Genomic DNA, 25,461 nt, shown 5'->3' with positions numbered 1-25,461 from the left:
CTATTTGTCTGTAAACTGTGTAGCGTTTGATAGAGGGTGTTCTGCTAACATGACAAAAGGCTGCTGGCAAGAATCAGTCCTCTAAACACCACATGGGGCCCATTCTTGGAAAGCACATGAGGTGGTCCTTTAGTTTCATGTATTTTTTAAGTTTACCTATTTCCAGACAACATGTACCAATAGACACATTCCTAGACCAACAGGGGAAGTTATGGGGGAAAAGTAAGAGGAAAACCTATGCTTAAGGGTAATTGACCCATACCATAAACTGCAGGTATAATTGCATCATGGGCTATACAGTCCAATTAAGGTAGCGACAGAACATATTGGTACTTGTGTAGGTTCTTATAGAGCCTGATCCAGAAATAACACTTCTCAGAGATGGGCACGCTATTGACAAGCTACGCCAATTGATGAATGAGCAGGCACACGTGAGCTCTCAGGCACACGAAGTTCTCAGGCACATGTGAGCTCTCAGGCACACGTGAGCTCTCAGGCACACGTGAGCTCGTCCAGTGATTGGCCTGCAGCAGTCATACAGATAACTACATGAATAGAGAAACCTACACACATGTGTTATAGAGAGCAGACACTGCCTTCCCAGTCCTGGCAAGACGCCGTACACGCAGTACAGCATCTCCCAGAGGGTCTTCCCTGCTGCGCAGGACAGTATCACAGCCCTACAACACACATCTGCTTCCTTAGAAATGTCTCTGGACATGATTGGCACAATGCACAGGGTCTATTCATAACAGGAAACGGCCAGCAGGGTGCTGCAAATATTCAACATGTGACCTTCTTGCTAGATGCCCTGTCAGGATGTGTTCCAGGCTCAAACTCAACAGCATTTCCTATTCAGACGAGAGAACTGATTGTGTACAAATATTTAAGGCAAGCACTTTATAGAAACTACATAAATCACTGTTGGGTGTACCATATATGTTGGTACTTTTTCTGTATAGGTTGAAGATCTGATACCGTGGGCATGTGTCAGTGTCCATAAAGCACACAAGAACACACACAAACACACACACACACAAGCACACACACACCACCCTCCCCTCCCCTCCCCTCCCCTCCCCTCCCCTCCCCTCCCCTACCCTACCGTCCCCTACCCTACCGTCCCCGACACGATGGGGTTTAAATATTCACCAGTATGGCCTTAAAGAGTGTGTGACACCAGTCACATTAAGTGTCAAGTGAACACAAGACTACATCCCTGTGAACCATAGTCAAATGGACTCTGCACCATGACCCTGTGCAGGTTGAGATTTGTGAGCAGATCATACTGGTTGGTTAATGCTTCCTACATCTTTTAGTTCAATGCAACTTGCTGTGAAGTGCCTTTGGGAACAGCCAGCCTGATAATGTCAGCAATGTGGTCACATATTGTGGAATCATTCTCCAGTACCCGTTGAGTCAGTAGCACTTTCATGGTCTGAAGTCAAGCCGAGTCATCACTGCGGTCTGTGGTTGCCTCTGCGGTCTCTTAGGCTGGTCCACATCTAAATGATCAATTGTCCCAAACTTGTGGCTTTTGGGAAGTGGAACAGTTTGCAGCTAGTGTCTCACTGCGTTCCACCTTTTGACCGTCATGATGGTCGAATCCAAAGACCTTTCCACACATTAAAAGAACCAGCAAACGTCCAGACAAGAGCTAAGCTCTGAGCGGCCCTGTACGGGTGGCTGATGGGTCCATGCACCCCATTCTCACTCCGCTCATCCCACCGTGCTCCGCCGAGTCTCACTGCACAGCGCGGGACATACACATGCACTGATTTGGGGAGTCTATTTGATGGAGGGCTGAATTGAGGAGAAATACTAGGGCCATTATGAGAGGCGGGCAAGTCATTAAATGGAAGTGTGGAGGTTTATCTTTGATGCCAGTTGCAGAAGTGACCAGAGTAGACAATGACTCAAGTCCCGGTATTGGGCAGAGGCTGGATAAGGTAGGCGCCTCCAGGCAGCCTTGGGCTATGGTCAGATTGGACTAAGCTCTTCATTCAGCTAAAGACTGCATTGTATGTTCTTTGTTCATCTCAATCAGGAAAAGCAAAACTCCCTGAGGCATTATTGATGAAGCCTAAAATATTTTATAAGGGCCTGATGTGCACTGGATGGGTGAGCCTTTGGGCACGTTCGTAGGCCTCTTTGCTGACTGCTAGGGTCTCTCTTTGGCAGTCAAAGTCCTGAATTGATCTCAGACCTGCAATTAACACCATCTGCCCACATTCCTAGGTCTGTGAATCCCCACTTCTTGCATTACAGTCAAGCCTCTTCTGACGTGTCCATCAGCACCGTCGCTCCATAGCATTCACTGACTTCATATGAACTTTAGATTCTATTAAAAGCTGATTGTGAAGATGGAGGCAACTGGGGTCAACACCCCCCCCCCCCCCACCCCTGGAAGTGGCGAGTAAGTAGATCACGTCACTCCCACGGGGAGAAGGCCGCGCATGAACGGACATGTGTTAACATGGTGATTCTTGAAGGAGCCGACCAATGCCAATCCTTTGATGCATTCAAGTTGTGTGCCATGTAGCGAGCATTGGAGAGCTGGCACCAGCTGCTCTCGCGGACACTTGCTTCCGGCCAGTGGCGTGTGTGTATCCCTTGCACCAATGGTGATGAAGATGGCGAGTCACCTTTCAAGCGATGGAAGATCAGAAGTGATTGGTTATCAGGGAACAAATACCCTCCACAGAGGAAAGTGATAGTTTGGGGCAAACAAGCCCTTTCCTACTAGAAATGGGGGTGCCCTGCTGGGCACTCATCATTCTTCCTCTAGTGGTTGAAAGCATTTTTCAAACGCATTATGGTGACATGCCACAAAATAAAATCGATTCTTTAATTTAAATATGACTTCTTTGTAAAATGGACTTTTCTGTGTAAAAGTGTGATTTTTTATAATGGTTTATGTTTCAGAAAATGGACACTAAATACAGAAACTACACCTGGCAAAATATGTGATATACAATATTGACATTTATTTTCTCCATTTTATTCTAGACACTGGAATACTTTACATTTGTAGTGTAGTGTGAGCTTTGTAAGCGTGCAGAAGTACAAGTCAGACACAGTACTGGCATGCTTGTTGGCAAAGACTTTTATTATAAAAGGTAAAGAAAGGGAAGCACCTACCTTGTCCTACTTCTATGAGGGGCTGCCCTGCCTCAACTAAAACACTAAGGACTCTGCCAGGATGTCTTGTAACGTATCAAGTCCACCATCCTGTGTCCAACCCTATTTCCATCCCTGACCCTAAACTAAGGAAAACTGGGGGGGGGGGCTTCTTAATCCAGGAGGAGGCTTCTCTCGTTCTGATAAGGACTGTTAAAGTTCTGTTTGTATTGTGAAAACACAATGAATGTTTCTTTAAAGACAGTTCCCAACTATCAAAAAAAGGGGGTAAACGCGTCTTTTTTTCCCGATTTCTTCACCCAACACAAAACTGTAGCGCCAAGCCTGGGGCACTATCCTGCCAGGCACTATCCTGCCAGACCTGGGGCACTATCCCGCCACGCCTGGGGCACTATCCTGCCAGGCCTGGGGCACTAGCCTGCCAGGCTATCCTGCCAGGCCTGGCGCACTAGCCTGCCAGGCCTGGGGCACTATCCTGCCAGGCTATCCTGCCACGACTGGGGCACTATCCTGCCAGGCTATCCTGCCAGGCCTGGGGCACTATCCTGCCAGGCTATCCTGCCACGACTGGGGCACTATCCTGCCAGGCCCAGGGCACTATCCTGCCATGCCTACCGCACTATCCTGCCAGGCCTGGCGCACTATCCTGCCAGGCTATCCTGCCAGGCCTGGGGAACTATCCTGCCACGCCTGGGGCACTATCCTGCCAGACTATCCTGCCACGCCTGGGGCACTATCCTGCCAGACTATCCTGTCACGCCTGGGGCACTATCCTGCCCGCCTGGGGCACTATCCTGCCAGGCCTGGCACCCTATCCTGCCAGGCCTGGGGCCCTATCCTGCCCCGCCTGGGGCACTATCCTGCCAGACTATCCTGCCACGCCTGGCGCCCTATCCTGCCACGCCTGGCGCCCTATCCTGCCACGCCTGGCGCCCTATCCTGCCACGCCTGGGGCCCTATCCTGCCAGGCCCGGGGCGCTATCCTGCCACACCTGGGGCACTATCTTGCCAGGCCTGGGGCACTATCCTGCCAGGCTAGCCTGCCAGGCCTGGGGCACTATCCTGCCATGCCTGGGGCACTATCCTGCCAGGCTATCCTGCCACGCCTGGGGCCCTATCCTGCCAGGCCATCCTGCCACGCCTGGGGCCCTATCCTGCCAGGCCATCCTGCCACGCCTGGGGCCCTATCCTGCCAGGCCATCCTGCCACGCCTGGGGCCCTATCCTGCCACGCCTGGGGCCCTATCCTGCCAGGCTATCCTGCCACGCCTGGGACACTATCCTGGGGCACTATCCTGCCACGCCTGGGGCACTATCCTGCCAGGCTATCCTGCCAGGCCTGGGCACTATTCTGCCAGGCTATCCTGCCAGGCCTGGGGCACTATCCTGCCAGGCCTGGGGCACTATCCTGCCAGGCTATCCTGCCAGGCCTGGGGCACTATCCTGCCACGCCTGGCGCACTATCCTGCCAGACTATCCTGCCAGGCCTGGGGCCCTATCCTGCCACGCCTGGGGCGCTATCCTGCCAGGCTATCCTGCCAGGCCTGGGGCACTATCCTGCCAGGCCTGGGGCACTATCCTGCCAGGCTATCCTGCCAGGCCCGGGCACTATCCTGCCACGCCTGGCGCACTATCCTGCCACGCTATCCTGTCACGCCCTGGGGCACTATCCTGCCAGACTATCCTGCCAGGCCTGGGGCACGAGCCTGCCACGCCTGGGGCACGAGCCTGCCACGCCTGGGGTACTGTCCTGCCAGACTATCCTGCCCGGCCTGGGGCACTTTCCTGCTAGGCCTGGGTGTAAAGACTGGAGGGGGGGTGTCTGTACTTCTGCTCTCTATATGGTAGAGGAGAGGCACAGAAGACCCCAGCCAAGATTCTCTATTACGGTAGCAATGGACAAGCAATCAAGGCCTAGCTTCTCAGGAGATGATGCAGGCTGGTTCCTAAGTACAGTGTAGTCCCCGAACCCCCACAAAGGAATGTCCACACACTGTATTACTGAAAACAGTGTCTTTAATTAATATTCAAAGGTATGTACACAATCACAATAACGCACTTTGTACTCGGAAATCAACAATGATAAATATATACAATTCTAAAGTGGTACCACCAATGTTATCGAATCTCATTAAAGTGCATCAACTGTACGGTTAAAATGTCACACAGATCAATAACGAGGACACCAGCAACAGAGATAGGAAGGAACGTAAGATGGTTGACACAATTGGCAGAATACGGGCCCCGTTACCTAGACACAGTTCTGTGTGGAGATCCCCCCCACCTGGGCAACCTGTAAAATAAAGATACATAGCACAAGCCCAGTCCATATATTGTCCAATAGCCTTATTTCCTCCTATTAAGGTTTTACCCCCCCCCCCCCAATGTACCTGGTGGAGTAGAGTTCTTCGAAGACGCGTCGAAGGATCCTTCTTGAGTGACTCCCTTTAAAGCAGGAGCCATGGATCGTCCAAGGTGGTGAACTTGTCGTCGACGGCGGCGATGAGAAGTTCAAGGGTGCCGAGACCCCGATGTCGCTCCAGGCGGTGCTTGTCAGCGAGGATGAGGTGTGCGGGGCCCCTTGGTGATGGATTGTTCAGGACCGCAAAGAGTTTCAGAAGAACTGTGGCCCAGCAAGGGCGTCGAGTCGTCAAAGTCTTTGTGGCCTTCAGGTGGCGGGAAACCCACCGGCGGATTCTCCTCGGCACGTTGTTCGTCCTCGACTTTCTCCGGCGGGACAAAACGGTCGACGTTGCGGACAAGGGAGTCCTTGGATTCAAATGTTCTTAGGCAAAGGAGCGGGCGGCTCCGGTCGTCAGCAGCACAGCCTCAAGTGGTCCCCACGGCTGGGCAACACAACTTCGACGGGCCTCCAGCGGTTACACAAACCTACGAACCCTGGTCGACGGCAATAGACTTCGACAGCGGCGAAGTCTGGGTGCTTTGCTTCGTTCTCCTCAGCGGTCCCGTCTCGGGTCGGCAGCCTTTCGAGGGTCTGATTTCCAGGGAGCTTCGGCGAAGGTTAGCAGTGCTCGATGGTCCCTCGGAGCACGGGAAGAGGGTGCCTTACCAGGTCCTCTCTTGGATCAGTCTGACGAGTTCGGCAGCTTTCAGATCAGGTCGAAGCAAATGCAACAGCAAGTCTTCGTCTTCCAGCTGGGCGTCGAGGATCAGCAGTTCCAGTTACTCTTCAAGTGTAGACACAGCTTCTGAACAATTTCCAGTGGTGAGAGGTCCCCAGATATACTATCTTGTCTCTCATCCACACTGCTGGGTCACTCTCAGCAGCCAATCATACAGAAGGGCATTCATGCAGTCAGTCAGCCAATCAGGCGCACAGTGCATTCAGGCCATCCACCTCCCTCTCAGACACTCACAACAAGGAACGTGGATTGGGACAAGTACCCAGCCATTCAACACTACACACTGCATTCAGGCCAGTTTCTGGTAGGGCTGTCTCAGTCTTTGTCTCTCATACCAGGAACCAGACAGCCACAACAAGAAGTGCATATTGGTCACACACTCCATTCACCCAGGTCCCACCCACAGGGCGTACCCACAACATACAGTCACTGGGAAGGCTCCAGTCAGTCTGGACTGGACTTCACAACAACACCATATATGGAACTTCCACCCAACAGCCAGTCAGGGGGAAGGGACAGAGTCAGGGCTTCCCAGGACTTTGGGAAAACAAGGTAATAGGTAACAGAAAGCAAGAAGCCACAGGGGCCATCTTGTTTTCCATCAGGAATCAACTGATTCCAATGGCAGGGCCTGGGGATCCCCAAAATGGAGGATACTCAGCACACCTGTCACAGTCAGCATGGAGCTGCCACAAGCATATACCCTGCTCTGCGGACCACCCACAGGTGCCCAAAAACATACACTAGGGGCACAGGGTTGTACCCCCACCCACGGGTGCCATAAGGGTATCCCACGGGTCTGTTCACCAAACCAAAAAAGAGAGAGAGCTGCACCCCCAGGAGTCCCACATGAACTCCTGCGCGGAAAATATGACAGAACACACGATAAAAAGGCAGTAAAGGACAAGGATACGGAGGCCCTGTCCCTCCGATGCATTTCCAGCATCACACTGGGGCACTATACTGCCAGGCGCCTGGGGCACTATACTGCCAGGCGCCTGGGGCACTATCCTGCCAGGCTATCCTGCCAGGCCTGGGGCAATATCCTGCCAGGCCTGGGGCAATATCCTGCCAGGCCTGGGGCACCATCCTGCCAGGCCTGGGGCACCATCCTGCCACCCTCTCCTGCCAGGCTATCCTTCTAGGCCTGGCGCACTATCCTGCCACACCTGGCGCACTATCCTGCCACGCCTCTGCCACGCCTGGCACTCACACTTTGAAAACATCTTCTTCATTTGGCAATGGATACTTGAGCTTGGTCTCAGCTTTTTACAGTTCTTTTCCACATAGATTCAAACTCCATCTTGGCTGTTTCAGACTTGCTCTGGACCTGCGCCCTTTGGTTATATATTTCTTCACTCTTGTTTGGGTCCCAGACCTGTGTGCTTTGCTTTGCTTTTGTGGCCCTCCCCCAACCTCATATGGGTCCCAGACCCTGGTGGTTTGCTGATGTGGGTTTCCTACACCTTTGCCACTCAATATCCAACTGAACAGACCTGGTGGACTCTCCTGCCAGGCACTGTTCCACATAGGATGCATTATAATGTTTATTTCAACTTTTCTGATATGTTTGTTATCCCTTTCCTTCTCCAGGGATATTGGCCCCTGCCAAACATGTCCCAAGTTCGCTCTCTGATATTCTATGGGCCCCAGACCTTCTTGTGCCAGTCTCCCACAACACTTGGTTTACTCTTCTTGCGAAGTGTCTACTGGTGCGGCATATTCCTGTGTCCTTGTATTTCTCTAAGGGTTCTCAACCCGTATGTTATCAGCCTCATATTGCCTCATGTCCCAGACCCCTTTGTATTGGCGTTCCGAGACACGTGGTTACTCTCCTGCCAAGTGTCTATGTGTATATTTGTGTCGCTATCTTTATGTTAGGGTCTTTGAGCCACGTTTCCTCAGCCTCTTTTTGGGCCCAACCCTCATTCGATTGCCCTCTTTCGGTCCCCAACCCATCTCATGGACCCGGCCAGCACCCGTACCTTGTTTTTGGGTTCCCGATGCATGCCTTCCTACTCAGGCTCTTCCGACTCTCTGGGCGATCTCCTGGACCTCTTCTCACAGCTTCCCCCTGCCACCTGGATCCCTGATTCAGTTTCGGTGGCTTGGGCTGCATGACTTGTTTCTGTGAGGCATCCCAAGTGTCTGACCCATTTGCATGTTTTCTGCCTTCTGCTGTTCTGCCTGTCCTTGACAGCGCTTCTAAGGACAGTGACTCCATTTCACTGTCACGCGGTCTGCAGCTTGTCCCTGTGTCTCTTGGTCTCCAGCATTCAAACTTCACTCTCGTTTCCTCGGGGCAGGCTTGACAAATGTTCTAAACCTTCCTCTAACTTATATTTCAGGTAACCAATGGGCAGGTTCCAATAACTAGACTGCATGCTTCGGTTCTTATAAGTATTCCTCATTACTCCACCCTTCCTCCTCGTCCCAGTACTGGACTGATGATCACCATAGAGTTCAGTATCACTCTTCCCCCGTCTTAGTGTTTTTAGGTGATTTGGGCTCATGAACTCTACATAGATAGATGGACGTGTGGGGGACCACAGGTCACCAAGTGGGGTGAAAGGAAGGAGGGGAGTATTGTGCTCTCCCAAGGTGATGGTCATTGGTCCCGTGGAGGGCATCCCTCCTTGGGAGAGCCACCCACTGAGTATCGGGTAGCGGCCTCACATGCTTGGCCTCACGGTAAGGGGCTCGCAGCTAGGGGAGAAGTGACAGAACCCTGGGATTCATCACAGCTTTCACAGGGGCAGCCCCAAAATGTTGAGGGGGCTGAAAGGCAGTTTTGAAAGCTAGTAGTGAATAGGGCCATTAAGTCCACTGCTCTGTTGACATACCTCTGCTTCTAAGACCCGGAGGCTGAATAGCTACTTCACCTTCCTTTGGTCCAGCAATGAACCCTTTGGCTTCATGATAGGGGGTCTATTGATATTGCCTGGGCAGGCTTTTCTCCTCTGCCACTGTACGTTTGCAGCTGCCCTCACGTTAATGATGGTTTAAATGTAAGTAAAGATGTCATTGACCGGCACTTGCCATCAGAGCCACACGCTGGGCATCACAGCAGACTGCTGCCTTCTGCCTTAAAGTGGGGGAGGGCATAAGCCATTCCAAGCCCTTATCTGGCGGCTCCAATGGTGCTTTCCAAAAAAGGAATACCAAATAAGTTAATGCAACAACCACATGCCTGGACAGTATCTGTGGAGGCTAATTAGAGCCGATCAGTTTAAACAGAGTATTGATTAACATTGCATAGTTCACTGCTAACACTCTGTCTCTGCTTGATACTAATCCTAGATTTCAGACAACTGCATATTTATTTGGCTTCCTTCTGCATCAAAAGGAGTAAAACATTATTTAAATGTTGCTGGTATCATCAAATAAGACATGGGTGATTCTAAGAAAGTTCCTTGCCAATGAGGGCCACTGAGGTTCTCTTTGAGAGGATCAGTGAGTTTGCCAACACTCACGGCCTATCATTCGGTTCTTTACTCAACTAATTCCCTCCACAAACCACTTACCATCATCTGTGGCGAAACAGGAGTCAAACTAGAGACGAATATTTCAAGGACGCTTATTTGATCGGTCCCTATTGCTATAAGCGATTTTCCCTGCCTAAAAACTAAACTAAGGCGTTCATCAACTGTCCAGATCAAAAATAGTCTTCAGTCTGAAATCTATTTTGCCCTACCACTTTTAGAGAAAACCTAACAGAAAAACATCCCAGTGCAGTAGCCTTTCCACTTGGGCTTCTTCTTGCTGTTGCTCCCCAGTACCGTTCATCAGGTTTTCAATAGTTTAGCAAAGTACGGTTTTCAGTCCTCTCTTCGGATTTCCTTTGGCAAGTTTTAAGTCTTTACACAAGTCCAACGCTTCCAGTTCCTTAAAAAGAGAAATGATTTTCCACCAACATGGATATTGTTCTTGATTTAGGATTAATGGAATCCTCCAGGTTCCCTGTTTTCCAAGTGTTGAAAAATGTTACTTATATTTTTAGGTCTCCTCAAAGCCTTCTGATTGGCTCAACTCAGCAGGGTCTCCCTTGGGCGTCTGCCTGTGCCCAGCAATCTGGTTTCTCTGGCTCCCGTAACCCTCATGGTTTCTCCAGCTCCTCATCTCGCTCTTTAGTTAAGCCCCTTTTACTTTTGGATTTGCTTAACTCAGGGACTTAACCGGCCGTCCCTCGCCCTGCTTTATGTTCTCAGTGGCACTCGCTTCCCTTTGCCTGCCCGGCTCGGCAGTCGCTATACTTCTCGTCTGGAGACTGGGGATTTGGTCACCCTGTTGCAACCTGGTCTCGACGTCGCTTAACCAGCCCAGGTCCACTGAAAATGGTCTCCCTCTCATCACTGTCTCCGGTTCGGCATTGTCGCTCTTCATAACACCAGCCTTCCAGCTTGTGTCTCTCGTTCTGCTCTCTCTCCACACTACCGTTGGCTGTGTGCTGTAGCAAGACTACCCCCCTCCGGGACGTTCTAATGTCAGTGGCTCGCCTCTGCATAGGATTCTTCACACTCCATTCCAGTTTTCTTATCTCTTATTCTCTGTGCCATATTCCCGCGGGGCGTGTTAATCTCCATTAGCTATTGACTTCATGAGGATACCAGCATTGCCTTCCACCAATTATACGAGAGTAATGTTATATGTTGGTATTTGCCAATCCACAGCAATAATAGCAGTCTTTTCTATCCCCATATAAGCAGACACAGTGTTCTTTGTGGGGAGTTCCTGATCGGAATGCGAATCCTTGTCCCATTGAGCGGAGTCACTCCAGTGAGGTCCCACTTTCCCAGACCCCTATGGAGGGTCTTGCTTAGGGGGCTCATCTCCCTAGTTTGTTTGTTTGTTTGATTTATAATGTGCACCAGACCGTGTGGCATCAGGGTGCAGGATATAAAGGATACGTGCAGCTTAGTTACATAGGTTCATAGGATACATAGGAATAGATGGTGTAAATTACATGAGCGGCTAAATACAAAGTGATCAAGGTACAACACAAAGAAAGTGTCCAATGTGGACTAACACATAGTAAGCAAATCAATATACAATGATGAAGAGGATACACAGTCAAGTGAATGGTTATCAGGCTAATTACTTGTCATTTTCTTTCAGCCAGTCAGTCAGCCAGTCATGTGCTGTCTAAATTTGGTGAAGGATTGGTATTCTCTAAGACCGGGAGGCAGGGAGTTCCACAATTGAGCAGCCTTAACTGGGAAGCTATGTCCCCCAATAGTGGAAAGTTTAAAGCGTGGCACTAGGAGGCAATTGGAGTTGGCTGTTCTGGTCGGTCTGAGAGAGGTTTTCCTGCTGGTTCTGTCAGTGAGGTATGGCGGTGCTTGATTATTGAGGCACTTGTTGGTAAGGGAAGCAATTTTAAGTTGGATTTTTTCAAAGGTAAGATAGCCATTTGTATTTTCTTCTAGTGGAAGAAATATGTTCATTTCTGTTAATCTTGAGTGCTGCTCTCAAGGCAATATTCTGGAGTACCTGTATTTGTTGTATAATCTGTTTGTTCGCACCAGGGTAAAGCACATTGCAATAATACAATTTAGAGAGTATGAGGGGCCCTGGCCAGCGTGAGGCAGCCGTCAGTGGAGAGGAATTGTTTACCAGCTCTGATGAGTTTGCACGTGTGTGCAGTGGCAGAGGCTAGGGAGAGGACTTGTTCGGTGAAATTCTGGGTGGCGTCCAAGTAGAAGCCTAGGGTCTTCACTTCCTTAGCTACTTTTAGGTCATTCCCATATAGTCCCAAAGGGAGTGGCTCCCCCCTGGAAGAAGAGATGAATTGGCCGATTCGTCACACACCCCTTATTTAAACATTGATCACGTTGTCAGAAAAGTGTATTTTGGCTTCTAGTAAAAAATGAGCCACGTGCTTAATGTTTTTCTCTTTACGCTTCTTTCTCGTCTCCTTCATTGGCCTGCTAACTTCACCTGTTACAAGAACTCTGCATACAAACCAATGCCCGCTGTGTACTAAAATGTTCCCAACCTCTGATCCAATGAACACAGCAGACCCGCAGACACCGACAATCTACATTACTGCACGGGGATCAGCGAGATCATCCTTAGCTGGTTCAAATCCTACTTTGCTAATCGCCAGCAGGTCATACAAATGGGTTCCTCCAGATCACCAACTCTACCGATCACCTGTGGAGTCCTGCGAGGATCCATCCTGCCCCTCATGGTCTTTACATGGAACCGCTCAGAATCTTCCTCACTCCACACAACATCCACATCGACCAGTCAGCCTATCACGGGTGGAGGGAGGGGAAGGGAAAGGAGACTACCACGCTGCATGCGGGGGCAGAGGGACAGCAAATACAATACTCCGTGGGCAGAAAACAAGACCCAGAGGGTCACAAGCGCACCAGCTCACCTGGGGGAAGCAAACAATGGAATCCACAACCAACCGGACCCAACGAAGACCCACAGCACAAACTCCAAAACATTCCGGAAATATCAGTCGAGGCATTCGCCGAGTTGGTAAAACACAGTAAGAAAGCGGGATCACCCATGGATCCCTGCCCCCCCGGCATCTACAAATCAATCCTCGCACAAGGAACGCCATCGGAACACTATAGAAACCTCTTAAATCTCTCACTCACAACAGGATCTGTACCACGATCCTTCAAATCAGCATATATCAAACCACTTTTAAAAAACACAAGTGGCGACATGGAGGACCTCTCCACTACAGACCGATTTCAAACATTCCCTACCCGGCAAAACTCCTAGAAACGTACGTATACAAATTAACCAAACAACACGTAGAAAAACATGACCTGCTAGACCAAGCACAAGTCGGTTTCAGACCCGAAAGAGGAGCAGAATTGGCCCTACTAGCCATCTGGGATGACCTAAAAACAATCGACTACGCAAACAGCCTCTACCTCGGGATGCCAGAATACCTCTTGAAGAAACTACAAGGCATCCAAAATGCAGCAACTAGACTCCTCCTCAAACTATCCAGAAGAGACCACGTCACTCCAGCACTAAAATTACTAGATTGGCTCCCAGTCACACATCGCATAACCTTCAAGACAATGTGCATAACACACAGAGCAATCAGCGGACAGGGAGCTGAATTCCTACAAAAGAAAATAATCTAAAAGCCAACAAGACTCCTCAGATCAAGCAATGAAATCCACCTGGAACCAACACCATCCGTCAAGAAAAAACTAGGGGGCTCATCCTTCTCTCACCTGGCCGCAAAAACCTGGAACATCATCCTGAAACAAATAAGAAACACCAAAGACCACCTACAATTCAGAAAACTACTAAAAACCTGGCTCTGCAACACAACAGAATCAAATTCAAACAACTTAACAATCAAACAGGAAACATAAATAACAGGTTGACAGAACTTAGGATGAGACAGACAACCCTAGAACCGACTAAGGGAAACTCCCACAATAACAAGATAGACAATGCTAGGTGTAATAAGACATAAGCAATCAACCCCACGAGGACAGAATTAGCATGCCTGCCCAACCCCCTCCTACAACCCAAGTGAAACCCCAAAAATAAACAAAGAGATGACGCGAAGTGGAATACGTCACAAGCGACCACCCCATAAGGACAGCACTCAGCATCCCGGCCCAACTCCATCTAGCAACCCCTCCCACTCCATGAAGGCTAGCAAGTGCCACTCTCGGATGGAATTCCAAATGTTGGCGGTAAGCACATTTTGATGGAGTTGTGAATGCTGGCATGAGCCGGGCACGGACAGAGCTGAGAATTATGGCAGATGCCACGCCTGGTTGTAATTGCGGGTGTTGGCATGTGCCACGTGGGGGTGGGGTATGAGCGGTAGCATGCATGAGCGGCATGTCCGGTTGGATAGGATTGTGATGCCGACCGTCGCCACATCTGGATAGAATATGGGGGCCGAATTTAGACACAGTTGTGAATAGTGATGGGCCTCATATAAGGAAGGGATTATGAATATCGCCAGATGCCGGTTCTAGACAGAAATGCAGAGATGTTCCCACGCCACAACTGGAATGAACGTGGAAATTTTAGCACATCGCTTCCAGGCAGCGATACCAATAACTAACCCACTAACAACCTCACCCGTCTGCATACACCTCTTGAATGCTAACCAAACACAACTGCAACCCTATAGCACAAACTTCACTACACCACAACAACAAAACAAACCACACATAGACTCGCACAACAACACACGACGGCTTCCCGACCGGAATAAAATACCCCGGGGCGCACAGGCAGTCGCAGCCTGTATGCAGAGCTCCGCCAAAGCCAGGACGGCAAAGGAGATTTAGCCCCCCCCCCCAACCCTCCCAGGTGGTCAGAATCAGCCAGATCGGCTGGTGCCCCCCCCAGGGCCTCCCCCGCTCGAACGAGCGACGCTCGGGGACCCCTGTAGGGCTGAGATCGAGCACCGCGGCCTGTACGGGGAGAAGTGCTGGAGAGCTACACGGCCGTGACGCTGCCAGTGGAGCCGCGACCCGCTGGAGCCCGAGGGACGTGTGGGGGAAGCCGGGCCCTTCTCCCCCCTCAGCCAGCTCATCGCACACGTCGGAGGGGGCCCGGCGAGCAGTCATCAGCACCGGAGAGCCCGGAGCGGGTCCCCCATTCGGGACGCAGGGCCCCTCCCCCATACCCCCAACCAAGCGGGAGAAAGTTGTCCAGGGAGCGCAGACCAGCGGTTGGCACCGCCGCAGGGCCCAGGAACTGCCACCCTGGGCATTGGAGCGGAGGGAGCCAGGTAACATCACCCCTCGGATCCTGTGGCAGACGCGGGTCGGCAACTTCGCTGGCCCGAAGACAGACGCCAGCCGTGATAGGACTCGGCGCGGCCCAGGGAGACTGCCCTGCCCCAGAACTCCCCCCACAAGAAGATCACGCGGACCAATGGGGGCCCCGCGGAGCGGACGCCCTCCACCACAGAGTCTGACTGGGAGGGGCCACCTTCTTCCCCCCCCCCCCCCGAAAGGCCCTGGAGGACACAGGGCCTTCATAAACAGTACAGACAGACAGAGGGGCAGTGGCATATTACCCCGAAAAGTAGGTGGTGGCCCCTGGGTTCACTCCCATGGCATGTGCCTGCCTAAAAACAACCAGGAGTGAGCGGCAGGTGGGGACTCGCCTGAAACGACAATATTATTGCTATCCCGAACCACCTGTCCCCATTGGCACACCGGAGCAGCACGCCTAACAACGTACACCACAGGATCTGGCCTGGGGTGTTTGTCGCCCGATCCCCGAAAACGGCTTGGCACAAGGCAACAACAAATTCAGATGGACTTGTGATAGTGGGATCATCCACGATAATAAGCCTGGTTGGGTAACCCCCTACTGGAACGACACGGCAAGGGCAACACAAGAAATAAAACTCGCCGAGGCAAGGTACACAACGGCAGAGGGCAAGCCCCGTGTTCTAGATACGTGGGAGGACACAGCCCATTCCAGCAATATACAGTTATAGGAGCGAGGTACTGGGCACCCGGCGACGCAGGAGCAACATCCATGCAGAGCAACTCAGATGACGGGCGCCAGATCCAAAACGGGCACATCCAGAGCAAAAACTCCAGTGAGACCCCAGGAAGGGCAAATTGACAAGTGCTGGCGGCAGAGGCGACAAACACATGCAAAATCACCATCCCCTCCTCCAGGGCCGACTCCTGCAGTAAAGGACCTCCCAACTAGCATAATGGCAACAGACAAGGATGAACTCTTAAACTGCTTGAATGGCATGGAGGCGAGGAATGACCAAAGCTTTCCAGAGTCAAATGGAACAATTAAGGGAGGACCTGAAATCATCCCTCCAGGAGGTCAATAAAGAAATGGCAGAGATGGGTGAAAGTGGACATAGTCAAAAGAGGCCTCTCGAATGTCACGGAAGAAACAAACCAAAATAGCCTGCTACTGGACCAGTTGGCGACCGCAACAAACAACTTAGAACTCCAGGCGGAGGATCTGGAAAATCGTTCAAGGAGATCCAATATTAGGGTCAGGGGCCTGGCGGAATCGGTACAGGACAAGGATCTAAAAGATACCATGCAACTCTGCTTCAGCAGCCTGCTAGCAGATGTCCAACCGGAGACGATCGGCTTCGACAGGATACACCGCGTGGGCCCAATACGCAATGAACCGGGGTCGAGACCCAGAGATGTCTTGATAGCAATGACATTGTATGGTCTGAAAGAGGAGGTGCTACCCACGGCAAGAACAAACGGAGACCTTACGATTAATGGGTCCCGTATACAGTTGTACCAGGACCTGGCCCTGATTACTCTCCACAAAAGAAGGCGAATGCAACCTGTTACGAAGGCCCTTCAAACACAGCAAATCCGATATAGATGGACGTACCCATTTGGCCTGTCGTTTACATGGGAAGGAAAACAGGAGAATCGGGAATTGCGCAGAGGGCCTGGCGTTGCTGCACCTGGAAGATGAGCAACCAGAGGCGCCTGCGCCCAAACATGAACGGCCCGTCTAGCAAACCATGGGAATGGTCAACGGAGCGAAAGCAAAGACGAGGGAGGAGAGGAAGACCCAGGAGCTCACAGCTGGCTCATGACCGGGAACGGAGAGGCCCAACAGATCCAGACTTGGCCCATTACACAGACAACAAGTAAAGTGCTAACCAAATGTGAGAAAACAGCACGGCTGAATGGAACCGCCTGCATGGAGGTAGGAGGTCATAAATCTTGGAAGCAGGGTCAGTTAATACAATTCCTGACTATTGTGAACTGGGGAAGGGTCGGAGGCCCTAAGCCTGCGGTGACCAGCGGGGGGCCCCTTGGGAGCCCAGGCCTCATGCACCCCCAGGATTGGGACGGGGGAGGGGGGTGGGTAAGGGAGGCAACTGGAACGAAGGACAGGAAAGCAGGGAACCAAAAGTCCGGGAAGAAAAAGGAGCCAACTCCACGATTGTATGTAACGGAAGCAAGAACAGGCAGAGTAAGCTATAGCGAACGAGAACATAGGGACCCACAGGCAGACAATCTCCACCTAGGGAGTAATGGAAGAAGTGAACATTGTCTCGATTAATGTCCAGGGGTTAAACTCCCCCGCTAAAAGGCATTTGATTTTAGGTAGATTGGAAGCCATGCAATCAAAGATAGCGATCCTACAGGAGACGCATCTGCTCCAGAAAGATGAAAAAAGGATGCAGAGCAGAACATACCCTCTTCAGTTTTTCGCCTCAAGCCAAACAAAAACAAAAGGGGTGGCAATCCTATGTAGCAGAGACTTAGACTTTCGCAAACAACAAACACTGAAGGATCAGGAAGGTAGATACCTGGGGGTGAAGGGTACTGTTAATGGTCAATTGTATACAATACTAGCACTCTACGCCCCCAATGAAAAACAGGACCAGTACATCCCTAAATTACTCCAGAAGGTGGGAGGATGGTGCGAAGGCTGAGTGATAATAGGAGGGGATTTTAATTGTGTAATGGACCCACAATTAGATAAAACACTCCCCCCAACCACAGCAGATCAGCGAAATAGACAGGCCCTTGGAAAGCTTTTCAGAGATTTGGATGTGATAGAAACGTGGCGATTTTTCCACCCGGACACCCGAGAATACACACACTACTCACCAGTACACAGGGGTTACTCTAGAATAGTCATGATCCTGGTGTCCTCTACATTGATCCCCTATGTCAAAAAAATAGAAATCGGAGTCCAATACCTCTCCGACCAAGCCCCCAATTGTGACCTGCACAGAACTGCAAAGGACAATACATAGACCCCGACCACAATGGAGGCAAAATGACACAATCCTGAGGGATATTGCACTTAGGGCACATACGGAAGAAGCCATAGGGAACTACTTCCTGGAAACTGACAACGGAGAGGTGGACTGGAGGGTGGTGTGGGACGCGGGGAAAGCAGTAATTAGGGGGAAATTCAGAGCACAAGCAACGCAATACTATAGGGAGCGAGCCCGTATAACGCACAAATTAGAAGACGAGGTTAGAAACGCTGAAAAGCTCCATAAGACCCATCAGACGCCCAGAGCCTGACGAGACCTTAAAAAGGCCAGAGCCAAACTAGAAAACCATACCGCAGATGGGACGGTGCAAATACTGCTAAACACGAAACAATCATATTACATACACGGGTAATATGATTACGCAAACAGAAGGCGCGTAATCATATTACCCGGCTAAGAAATAGTAGAGGGGAACTGCAGACGGGAGATGAGGAGAAACTAGAAATGATGGTCCACTTTCACAAAAAACTGCTGATTAGTGAGAACCTGAATGCAGTAGAACAAGTGTCTTATTTGTCAGCCGTAAAACTGCCACAGATAACGGAACAAAAAGAAAAATTGGGGGACCCCATCACAATACAGGAAGTGTGTGATGCGATAGCAGCACTACCCAGGGGAAAGGCCCCATGCCCCGACCAACTAGGGAATGGGTTTTACAAAATATTCCAGACACAATTGGCAACTCCCCTCACTCGCCTTTTCAATCTAATCAGGGATAGGGGAGCAGTTTCAAAGGATATGGGACACTCAACCACGATATTACCCCTAAACCTGGGAAAGACCCAGTAGAATGCACCAGTTACCGCCCCGTAGCTCTCCTCAACACAGATGCAAAACTGTAAGCGAAAATACTGGCGATTCGATTGGCAGCAGTACTGCCCAAAATAATACACGCAGACCAGGCAGGCTTCGTAAGGGGGAGACAAACTCAGGATAATGTCCGCTGCGTAATTGACATAATAGACTGGGGGGGCCAGGGGAGCCCAAAAATTCTCGATCGCCGTATTAGATGCCACACGAGCATTCGACAGCATAGATTGGAGGTACCTAAAACTGATATTGGAGGGTTTTGGCTGTGGACCGATATTCACCAAGATGGTTCTGGCAAATTACAAGCATCCATCTGCGCAACGAATGGTGAATGGCTACACCTCAGAAAGAAACAATATCCGGAGGGGTACTCGGCAGGGGTGCCCTCTATCCCCGCTCATATTTGCCATGGCAATGGAACCATTTGCCTGCAGAATAAGGGAAGACCCGGGAATTAGAGGGGTGCGCAGCGGGGAGATTCAAAACAAGATAGCCCTCTATGCAGATGATATCATGCTCTATATGGCAGACTCAAGACACACATTACCCAGAATAATCAGAGAACAGCAGAAGTTCGAAAAGACATCAGGGTTCACAATAAATTATTCAAAATCCAAAGCGTTGAATATAATCGAAGGTAGTGGGGCCATAGCTTTCCTGAAGGAACATTATCCCCTGAAATGGGAAAAACAGTCCCTCGAATACCTAGGAATCCATATCACTAGAACCGTCAAGAATCTGCTCAATGCAAACATTACACCCCTATGGAAGCGCCTGCAGGAAGACCTGCAGAGATGGGATGCCCAGGAATTGTCCTGGTTTGCTAGAATAGCGGCGATAAAAATGACCGTGCTACCCAAAGTACTGTATGTAGTAAGCTCAACCCCAGTGGACATCCCCCAAAACAGATCCTAGAACTCCAAAAGGCGGTGTTTAAATTCATCTGGGGAAATAAGAAGCTGAGGATCCAAAAAAGGATCCTGATGTGGCCCACACTATTTGGGGGGCTGAGAGTCCCGGATATGGGGAGATACGCGTTAGCAGCCCAATTAGCACCACCATCGAAATGGGCGGGTAAAGACCCTCTTCCAGGTTTGGGGAAAGAACAGACTGCGACAGATATCCCTTTGAATAAGCTACCATTCCTAAAAACAAAAGCAAGAGATACGGGAGGTATCCCATTAGCAGCCACTAAAACGACCCTACACAGCTGGGATAAAGCTATCCGTAGCAGGGGGGGTCAAACTAGGTCTGGGCCCACTATCCCCTATCACGCATAATCCAGATTTCTCACCTGGCCTTCACAAAAGATTCTGGGAAGGCTGGAACGAAGCAGGCACATTGTCCCTACAAGATATGTATCAGGATGACGCCCCACTCACCTTCGAAGGATGTAAACATAGATTCGGCCTCGTCGAAAACCACAGATTCAAATATATTCAATTGCGTCACTGTGTTAGGCAGAAACCTGTGCAGTTCCCTTTGGGAACACTGCAAAAGATTTAGGACTACAGGTGGTAGCAGTAAACCCACTTGGTAGCAGTCTGTACCACCCAGATGTACCTGGTAGCTGTGGCTGAGCAGTCAGACTTCCCTCAAGAAGAGTTAGGCAGTAAGCAAAGTATACACGATAGGCACTCAGACACAATAGCACACGCAAACACTGACCAGAGCTTTGGTATCAATGTATATAATTATTTATTTAAAAACACACTGATTGAAACACTCCAGCACTATTATTGTAAATCACTCTCAACACAGTTACTATTATTATATATACATCCCTTATTCCTTATCAGACAAGTCTTAGTTAACACCACTTATATCCAGACAGAGGTGAGCGCTTAACTATAGATGGCACTCCAATAAGTTAACGAAAAAGGGAGGGAAAAAGGCAAAATGTAGGAAAATACACCACACTAATACTTAGGAACTCTTAAGCAAGGCAGGAAAGTCAAAAGTTACTTGTGAGCCAAAGTCCATAGGCCGGGCCCACTCTTGGAGAGAGCAGGGCACAAATGCACCCAAGATCACACAATGACAACAGGCTTAAAAAGTCTTGCAGGGAGTTCAGAAAGGTTTTAGTTAGGCTCAGAAAGGTTTAGCCAGGGTGTCCCAGGCTAACCCAGGTTCGAAAGCCGGGGGCTAAATCTACCCCGTACAGTCGGTTCAAGGGAAGCCAGGCGGAACACGGTACCTTATGTGGAAAGGATCCTCCAGCGGGGGCAGTTGTTCCTGGCAGCGGGTACAAGTTGCAGCGTCGTCCAGAAGAAGAGAAGATCTCGACGTGGAGGAAAGATGAAGGTCGTTGCACTGCCAGGGAAGAAACCAGCCGCAGAGTTTTCCGGTTAAAGGTACTACCCTTTGATTCGCGGTAGTGGTAAAACGTGGTATCCTGGTTGCCGGGGTGCTTGGCACAGGCAAGGCGGCCACGAGATGCTCCAGGAAGCGAAAAAGGAAGCAGACTGGTTATCCCCACCAGTCGAAGGAAGAAGACTCTCCGGGCTGGAGATCTCCTCTGTCGTTGGGAAAAGTGGTGAGACTGTTCAGCAGGGCTCCACCGGTGGTGTCGTCGTAGCAGGTCGGCTCAGCTTCTCCCTCGTCGGATTCTCAGGTCCTGTGGCGACTTCTGAAGTTCCAGTCCCCAAAGCCCTGCTTTTATGCAGCATACCCCCATTCACTCAGCCTAGCTGTCAATCAAACATGCTAAGTGGTGAGCCGGCCGGGTCACCACTTGGGCCAATCACACAAGAGTGCGACTTGAGTTACCAAGGTAACTCAGTCCAGGGTGCCTAAACCCCCCTCCCAAGCCCCCTGTGGTACCCAGACAGAGTGGCACCACTTTTGGAGGCTTCTGTGGAGAAGCCTGCCAAAAAGTGGAACAAAGGGCACGACTTGGGTTGGAGTCACAGAAGAGAACAAAAACGCCATTTTCGAATAGAGTCCTGGCAAAAAATACCAACCGGCAAATTAATATTAATTAAATAAACCGGCGGTATGTTCGAGGCTATGAGAATTAAATAATTAAAGTTGGTAGCCTCGAACAATGGGAAAATCCCATAGGAAAATATTTTCGGTCGAATATAAAAAGTAGTTTCCACTGCCACCAGCCAAAACTCGATCAGGGGGGACGGAGACATGGCCCCTCGACTAACAGACCCCGGGGCAATCGAATTGCCCCGACCAGTACGTCCACAATATGATGGTTTGTACTGGTTTCTGTTAATAATTTGGGACTAGTAAAGCCAATGGTGACTTTACATGCCGTGGGAGACAGTAGTCAGTCCCAGGTTATGGAGTCTATGGTGGGGTGTCACTATGACACCCCTGTGTTACTGCACGGAGGGTGCTGTGTAACACACATAGTAAAAACACATGAGACCCTTTGGAGTAAAGGACCCCATAGCCCATAAAACACATCTAGAGTCAAAGAAACACACTCAAATCATGCCCAAGAGTGAGGGTAAAAGAGTCTCACTCTTAGCAGGAGAAAAAAATAAACCCCAAAAATCCAGCAAAGCTGCTGGGGGACTCACTAGGTTAGGAAATTCAGCCTAAACAGAGAATTCTCCCTAACACACTGGATCTCACACCCAGAGGTGAAAAGAGCAGGGTTTCGACCCCCGGTGGCCTAGAACTAAGAATACGGGAGGGGACACATGAAAAAGGGATCACTAGACTATACAAGCTACTGGATAAGGCGCAAACAGATGACTCCCTCCAGTACATGAAAGATTGGGAGCGGGACATAGGACAGGAGATTACGCAGGAAGAATGGAGTCAAATCTGGAGGAGGGCGCACAAATTATCCAAATCCACGGCAATTAAAGAATCGGCATACAAACTATGTTACCGCTGGTATTTACCCCCAAGTAGAATACACAAAATGATCCCCACGTACCCCCCAGAATGCTGGCGTCAGTCTGGAGAAAGAGGAGACATGTTCCATATGTGGTGGTCGTGCCCAAGGATAAAAATATACTGGAAAGAAATACTGAGCCTGATCAGGGACATAACGGGCGCAGACCTACCATGGTCCCCGAAAGTCATTCTGCTGGGGGCAGTGGCAGAAGGGAACTATGCAGCCTCAGGAAACAGAGCGGCCCTCATAACCCACCTTCTGGCTGCAGCAAGGATGACAGTGGCCCAATGATGGAAGACAGTGGAGGGCCCTACAACTCCATGGTGGTGGGTGAAAGTGTGGGGAGTTATGGCAATGGAAAACATCTGCGCCACAAAATCAGGGTCATATCTGAAATTCTTGGCCATATGGGACCCACTTCAGGACTATGTGGGAGAGCGGGAGAATCAATACTTTAAAACCCGGGCTCTTAGAAACATCCATATCAGATAAAGGCAGCAGAAGATATGGCTAGGGGTTCCCTTTTGGAACTGTTCTGGTTACAACCATGGTTTTGATTGGTTCAATTAATAAAAGGGAGGGGGAAAGTATGAAGACAATACTAGACTCTACAAGAAAGTTCAAGGGTGTTGAATAAAATGTTCATGTTGATAACAATGTTCTTAACACATGTTGTGACGAAAGCTCAACCATTGTGTTAAGTTAAAAAAATGAAAATAAAGTTGGTTAAAAAATTCACAAAAGTAAAAGGGAAACAGTTTCCCCGTACTGATAGTCTGATGGACTGATTAGTTACCTCATAACAAAATGAGCAAAAGGCTGAAGGCTTTAAATTCCCCCAAAAAGTCAGGACAGGTTAATAAACAGAGCAAAAAGAAATCTTTCCTAACATTTTATGCTCCAGAAGTACCGCAATTTATATGAGTTTATTTTGTTATATTTTAACTGTCAAAACATCAGAAAAATTAGATAAAAAAAAATATTGGTAAGGGTTTTTAATGTGGTTCTCTATCCTTTAAGGACTGTAGTCCAGTATGTTGCTTTTCCTGAGTAAGGTTGGGTCAACTTAGTTGTTCAATAGCCCTCCACAGTCTTTGGGATTCTGTAGGGCTCGCAGACAGAGCTTGCTCAGTTTCTTCAGGCTTTCTTGCCTACTGTGCTGCTGTTAGGTTGTTGTGATGTTCTTGTCCGGTAGTGGGGACAGTTGGCCCTTGCCGATGGTCAGTCGGTTCCGCCCTGTGGTACAGTGCCACAGTAGGCTTCCAGGCTATGGCTCATCTGCAGCTTTGCCAGGCTCATCTAGTGTTAATGATTAGTTGAACTATTGACTGTGCTGAACCCCCATTCTTCATGGTTTCCCAAATGCTCTTGCCCTTCTAGCAGTAGCAACGGTTGTGTCTCTAGGCACAAGCATCCGGATTACCAGTGGAGTTATCTTTCTATTAGTGGGTCAGGCGTCAGTGTCTAGTGAATGACAGGACTGTTTCAAGTCTATTGAATGAAACAGAGTGTTCATGTATTTTTCCTCTCGATCACGCTGGGTTTTAGGTTCCGACTTTTCTAGTCGTGTCCCCAGGTCTGGACTGTGGTCCGCAAACCCTTAGCTAGCCTCAAGTCTAGACTCCCCTTTTCTGCCCAATCTCTACTGTTTCTAGCCTTTTATTCTTTCTCTAGGGATTCTCAACCATGTTTCCTCATTCATTATTTTCCTGTTCTACTATTGTCACTTATCACCCCCCGTCTGGTGTCGACCCCTTTTCCGCGGACAGAGTGCTCATCCACTTTCTCCTTTTTTGTATACTGGATTTATATATTCTTAACTTGAATGTTTGTTTCTAATGAATGTATTGTTTTCAATATGGAATTTATATAAAGTCATTGTTTGACTACATGTACAATAAGAACAAAATAAATACAAAAATATAAAAATTAAAAAAAAATACCCCAAGCCCAGCGAGCGGTGTTAACTGTGTTGAGGCCGCCAACGGCACATCACTGCTCTCATGCACTTTTTCCGCTTATTCCCACTAACTCACTCCCCTCCCCTTTTCAGAGCCACCAGGGGACCACTTTGGTGGTGATAGTGCGCGGTACAAATATCCATTATCTTTTAACATTAACCGATACAGAGATGACATGCAGATGTACCTCAAGATATCCTCCATGTAAGACAATTACTGGCTCAAGGCCTGCGCACATTGATCTAGTCCTGGATGTCCAGCGCTTAACTAAAGCTCAACCCCTCCAAGACTGAATTCCAAATGCTAACCAACAACACCAAACACCCTGACATCCAGCCCTGGCTCTCTACTATGAACCACAAGGGCTTCACATCGCAGCTGGCCACGTGTGCCATGTTCATTGGGTTCAACATCGATGGACACCTCAGGTTCAAATAGCATGTAGCAAGGAAGACACAAATCACTTGGTACCAACTTTCTCTCCTGCAGAATATCAAGCCCTTCCTCCCAGAAAACAACTACAGGCCCAATGGCCAAGCCTTGGCTCTGTCTCACCTGGATAGAGACAATGCTCTTTTGGAAGGCCTACCAGTGACTACATTGGCACTCCCGAGATGCGTCCTGCATGTTGCAGCATGACTCGTGAAAGGACTCTGCAGAAACGGCCACATCACCCGATCCTCATTGAACTGCACTGACTTCCGCTGCAAGCCTGTATCAACTTCAAATTCTGTTACATCATCTACAAGGCTGTCACCCTGAAGTCCCAGGCTCATTAAATACCATAATA

At 49.7% G+C, this 25,461-nt stretch overlaps 1 protein-coding gene across 3 annotated transcripts in view; it reads right to left on the bottom strand.

Annotated features, from left to right (window-relative positions):
* LOC138473370 (zinc finger protein 282-like) overlaps positions 1–25,461 on the bottom strand; it is a 391,100-nt gene that overhangs the window by 345,347 nt on the left and 20,292 nt on the right. The window lies entirely within an intron of this gene.

Source organism: Ambystoma mexicanum, chromosome 8 (genome assembly GCF_040938575.1).
Source record: "Ambystoma mexicanum isolate Mex_15411 chromosome 8, UKY_AmexF1_1, whole genome shotgun sequence".
NCBI classification, from domain to species: Eukaryota; Metazoa; Chordata; class Amphibia; order Caudata; family Ambystomatidae; genus Ambystoma; species Ambystoma mexicanum.
This window is presented reverse-complemented; position numbering and strand designations above follow the sequence as displayed.